Consider the following 6,380-nt stretch of genomic DNA (forward strand, 5'->3'; position numbering starts at 1 on the left):
TAAGGAATACCTAGGATAGGATAAAGTAATCCTTCTGACCCCCCCCCCCCCCCCCCCCCCCCCCTTAAAAGATTTAGATGCACTGTTGTAAAGTGGCTGTTCCACTGGATGTCATAAGGTGAATGCACCAATTTGTAAGTCGCTCTGGATAAGAGCGTCTGCTAAATGACTTAAATGTAAATGTTAAATGTAAACAGTCTTGATATGTTCGTCAAAAGAGAGATCAGGGTCCAGAGTATGGCCGAGGTACTTCACAGTTTTATTTGAGATGACTTTACAACCATCAAGATTAATTGTCAGATTTAACAGAAGATCTCTTGGTTTCTTGGGACCTAGAACAAGCATCTGTGTTTTGTCCGAGTAGAACGTTTTCAGCCATCCACTTCCTTATATCTGAAACACAGGCTTCATGGTTAGCGAGGGCAATTTTGGGGCTTCACCATATTTAATTGAAATGTACAGCTGTGTGTCATCCGCATAGCAGTGAAAGTTAACATTATGTTTTCGAATGACATCCCCAAGAGTTAAAATATATAGTGAAAACAATAGTGGTCCTAAAAAGGAACCCTGAGGAACACCGAAATGTACAGTTGATTTGTCAGATGACAAACCATTCACAGAGACAAACTGATATCTTTCCGACAGATAAGATCTAAACCAGGCCAGAACTTGTCAGTGTAGACCAATTTGGGTTTCCAATCTCTCCAAAAGAATGTGGTGATCGATGGTATCAAAGGTCTAAGGTCTAGGAGCACGAGGACAGATGCAGAGCCTCGGCCTGACGCCATTAAAAAGTCATATACCACCTTCACAAGTGCAGTCTCAGTGCTATGATGGGGTCTAAAACCAGACTGAAGCATTTCGTATACATTGTTTGTCTTCAGGAAGGCAGTGAGTTGCTGAAAAAACAGCTTTTTCTAAAATATTTGAGAGGAACGGAAGATTCGATATAGGCCGATAGTTTTTTATATTTTCTGGGTCAAGGTTTGGCTTTTTCAAGAGCGGCTTCACATCCGGTGGATAGAGAGCCATTTATTATGTTCAACATAGGAGGGCCAAGCACAGGAAGCAGCTCTTTCAGTAGTTTAGTTGGAATAGGGTCCAGTATGCAGCTTGAAGGTTTAGAGGCCATGACTATTTTCAGCATTGTGTCAAGAGATATAGTACTAAAACACTTGAGTGTCTCTCTTGATCCTAGATCCTTGCAGAGTTGTACAGATTCAGGACAGCTGAGCTTTGGAGGAAAACGCAGATTTAAAGAGGAGTCCGTAATTTGCTTTCTGATGATCATGATCTTTTCCTCAAAGAACTTCATGAATTTATTACTGCTGAAGTGAAAGCCATCCTCACTTGGGGAATGCTGCTTTTTAGTTAGCTTTGCGACAGTATCAAAAATACATTTCGGATTGTTCTTATTTTCCTCAATTAAGTTGGAAAAGTAGGATGATCGAGCAGCAGTGAGGGCTCTTCGATACTGCACGGTACTGTCTTTCCAAGCTAGTCGGAAGACTTCCAGTTTGGTGTGGCGCCATTTCCGTTCCAATTTTCTGGAAGCTTGCTTCAGGGCTCAGGTATTTTCTGTATACCAGGGAGCTAGTTTCTTATGACAAATGTTTTTCGTTTTTAGGGGTGCAACTGCATCTAGGGTATTGCGCAAGGTTAAATTGAGTTCCTCAGTTAGGTGATTAACTGATTTTTGTCCTCTGACGTCCTTGGGTAGGCAGAAGGAGTCTGAAAGGCATCAAGGAATTTTTGTGTTGTCTGAGAATTTATAGCACAACTTTTGATGCTCCTTGGTTGGGGTCTGAGCAGATTATTTGTTGCGATTGCAAACGTAATAAAATGGTGGTCCGATAGTCCAGGATTATGAGGAAAAACATTTATCCCATGTGACAAAACTAGGTCCAGAGTATGACTGTGGCAGTGACTAGGTCTAGAACAATATCTCTCCACATGTTGGACAAAACCCACTGAGTCGATGATGGCTCCGAAAGCCTTTTGGAGTGGATCTGTGGACTTTTCCATGTGAATATTAAATCACCAAAAATGTGAATATTATCTGCTATGACTACAAGGTCCGATAGGAATTCAGGAAACTCAGTGAGGAATGCTGTATATGGCCCAGGAGGCCTGTAAACAGTAGCTATAAAAAGTGATTGAGTAGGCTGCATAGATTTCATGACTAGAAGCTCAAAAGACGAAAACGTAATTTCTTTTTTGTAAATTGAAATTTGCTATCGTAAATGTTAGCAACACCTCCGCCTTTGCGGGATGCACGGGGGATATGGTCACTAGTGTAACCAGGAGGTAAGGCCTCATTTAACACAGTAAATTAATCAGGCTTAAGCCATGTTTCAGTCAGGCCAATCACATCAAGATTATGATCAGTGATTAGTTCATTGACTATAACTGCCTTTGAAGTGAGGGATCTAACATTAAGTAACCCTATTTTGAGATGTGAGGTATCACGATCTCTTTCAATAATGGCAGGAATGGAGGATCCTAATGAGATTGCTAAGGCGAACACCACCATGTTTAGTTTTGCCCAACCTAGGTCGAGGCACAGACACAGTCTCAATGGGGATAGCTGAGCTGACTACACTGACTGTGCTAGTGGCAGACTCCACTAAGCTGGCAGGCTGGCTAACAGCCTGCTGCCTGGCCTGCACCCTATTTCATTGTGGAGCTAGAGGAGTTAGAGCCCTTTCTATGTTGGTAGATAAGATTAGAGCAACCCTCCAGCTAGGATGGAGTCCGTCACTCCTCAGCAGGCCAGGCTTGGTCCTGTTTGTGGGTGAGTCCCAGAAAGAGGGCCAATTATCTACAAATTCTATCTTTTGGGAGGGGCAGAAAACAGTTTTCAACCAGCGATTGAGTGCTGAGACTCTGCTGTAGAGCTCATCACTCCCCCTAACTGGGAGGGGGTCAGAGACAATCACTCAATACCGACACATCTTTCTAGCTGATTTACACGCTGAAGTTATGTTGTGCTTGGTGACCTCTGACTGTTTCATCCTAAAATCGTTGGTGCCGACGTGGATAACAATATCTCTATACTCTCTACACTCGCCAGTTTTAGCTTTAGCCAGCACCATCTTCAGATTAGCCTTAACGTCGGTAGCCCTTCTCTACCCCCCCCTCTATCTCTACCTCCTTCCCCCCTCTCTCCCCCTCTATCTCTACCCCCCCCCTCTCTCCCCCCTCTATCTCTACCCCCCCTCTCTCTCTCTTCCTCCTCTCTCTCTCTTCCCCCTCTATCTCTACTACCTCTATCTCTACCCCCCCCCTCTCTCTCCCCCCTCTATCTCTACTCCCTCTATCTCTACCTCCCCCTCTCTCTCTCTCCCCCTCTATCTCTACCCCCCCTCTCTCTCCCCCTCTATCTCTACCCCCCCTCTCTCTCCCCCCTCTATCTCTACCCCCCTCTCTCTCCCCCCTCTATCTCTACCCCCCCTCTCTCTCCCCCCTCTATCTCTACCCTCACCCTCTACGATTGGATTACTGATCCATCTGTTATTGTTGTAACATGGAAACATTGTAAATATAGAGGCCATACATGTTTTACAGTCATTCTTCATGTGCATATATATACATTTGTCAGATATTAATCTTGAGTTTTCCAGGTGTGATGGTTGCTGAGAATTCATTCTGTATGGATGTACTAAATGGTTGATTCTCTCTAGGAATTTAACATCAGCACCAGCCCTTTTGACAGGAAGTCCAAATCTAATACTTTATGTGATTCAAAAAGGATGAGAGACTGCGCTGTTCAGTGAAATGGTACAAGGCGGTGAAATACTCTGTTGGTCACATGTTTTGGTAGATTTCCTTTAAGAGTAGAGACACTAGAACTGTGCGTAATGGGGGGAAAAGGGACTTGGACTGTGTCTACCATGTCTGTGTCTGCCATGTCTGTGTCTGCCATGTCTGTGTGCTGCCATGTCTGTGTCTGCCATGTCTGTGTCTGCCATGTCTGTGTCTGCCATGTCTGTGTCTGCCATGTCAAATGACAGCTTGGCCAAATTGCTTCCTTCTCACTATATAAACACATCTGCTCACACACACACACACACACACACACACACACACACACACACCACACACACACACACACACACACACACACACACACACACACACACACACACACACACACACACACACACACACACACACACACACACACACAAACAAACACACACACACACACACACACACACACACACACACACACACACACACACACACACACACACACACACACACACACACACACACACACACACACACACACACACACACAGACTCAAATCCAGACTCTCTCTCAAACATACACACACAGACTCGCATACAGACTCTCTCATACACACACGCACACACACACGCACCACTTCCCGCTGTATTTTGTAAGGATGCTCTGTGAAAAAATGATCTTCCTCATCTTATTCATGTCCATAGCCATTGGAAGGTCCATGAAACTAGATGAAAATATGTTCTGGGGTGGTCCATCACAACAGGTACATTACCACTAGATGAATAGATGTCCTGGGGTGGTCCATCACCACTAGATGAAGAGATGTTCTGGGGTGGTCCATCACCACTAGATGAAGAGATGTTCTGGGGTGGTCCATCACCACTAGATGAAGAGATGTCCTGGGGTGGTCCATCACTAGATGAAGAGATGTTCTGGGGTGGTCCATCACCACTAGATGAAGAGATGTTCTGGGGTGGTCCATCACCACTAGATGAAGAGATGTTCTGGGGTGGTCCATCACCACTAGATGAAGAGACGTTCTGCGGTGATCCATCACCTCTAGATGAACAGATGTTCTGAGGTGGTCCATCACAACAGGTCCACCACCACTAGATGAAGAGACGTTCTGGGGTGGTCCATCACAACAGGTCCATCACCACTAGATGAAGAGACGTTCTGGGGTGGTCCATGACCACTAGATGAAGAGACGTTCTGGGGTGGTCCATCACAACACGTTCATCACCACTAGATGAAGAGATGTTCTGGGGTGGTCCATCACCACTAGATGAAGAGATGTTCTGGGGTGGTCCATCACTACTAGATGAAGAGATGTTCTGGGGTGGTCCATCACCACTAGATGAAGAGATGTTCTGGGGTGGTCCATCACTAGATGAAGAGATGTTCTGGGGTGGTCCATCACTAGATGAAGAGATGTTCTGGGGTGGTCCATCACTAGATGAAGAGATGTTCTGGGGTGCTTCATCCCTAAATGAAGAGAGTTTCTGAGGTGGTCCATTCCCACTAGATGAAGACATGTTCTGGGATGGTCCATTACTAGATGGGGAGATGTTCTGGGGTGGTCCATCACGACTAAACTAATCCTGTTCTATTTTCACAACACTGATCATCGCCTGTAGTGTCTTTCTCCATATGTTAGTGTTCCTATTTAGCTGTGTAATTACAGAACTGATATCACACTAACAGATTTCAATACCATTCTGTGCCCTTGTAGGCACACAGACAGACTCACACTCCTCTGAGAGATTTGAAGGACAGACACCTGCTCTGTCTGCTGTGCTTGGCCAGCTGTTAGGGACAATCTAATCCTGTCAACATATGAGAGAGAGAGAGAGAGAGAGAGAGAGAGAGAGAGAGAGAGAGAGAGAGAGAGAGAGAGAGAGAGAGAGAGAGACAGAGACAGAGACAGAGACAGAGACAGAGACAGAGACAGAGACAGAGACAGAGACAGAGACAGAGACAGAGACAGAGACAGAGACAGAGACAGAGACAGAGACAGAGACAGAGAGAAAAGGGGGGTTTGGTAAGATGGTGGAGCGGGGCAGGATCTAGTTTTGTCCCAAACAGGCACCATAGTGCCTAGTTAAAATGATCAGTTCAAGTCATTGCCCATCTGGTTTTCCAGGTCTGTTCAATCAAAACATGACCAGGTTGACAACCCATGCACTGCAACATGCACTTCTATGGACCAGAGCTCTACAGAGGGAATGGACCAGAGCATTACAGAGGGAATGGACCAGAGCATTACAGATCTGCTCACACACACACACACACACACACACACACACACACACACACACACACACACACACACACACACACACACACACACACACACACACACACACACACACACACACACACACACAGACTCAAATCCAGACTCTCTCTCAAACATACACACACAGACTCGCATACAGACTCTCTCATACACACACGCACACACACACGCACAACTTCCCGCTGTATTTTGTAAGGATGCTCTGTGAAAAAATGATCTTCCTCATCTTATTCATGTCCATAGCCATTGGAAGGTCCATGAAACTAGATGAAAATATGTTCTGGGGTGGTCCATCACAACAGGTACATTAACCACTAGATGAATAGA

Source organism: Salvelinus fontinalis, chromosome 3 (assembly GCF_029448725.1).
Source record: "Salvelinus fontinalis isolate EN_2023a chromosome 3, ASM2944872v1, whole genome shotgun sequence".
Classification (NCBI taxonomy): domain Eukaryota; kingdom Metazoa; phylum Chordata; class Actinopteri; order Salmoniformes; family Salmonidae; genus Salvelinus; species Salvelinus fontinalis.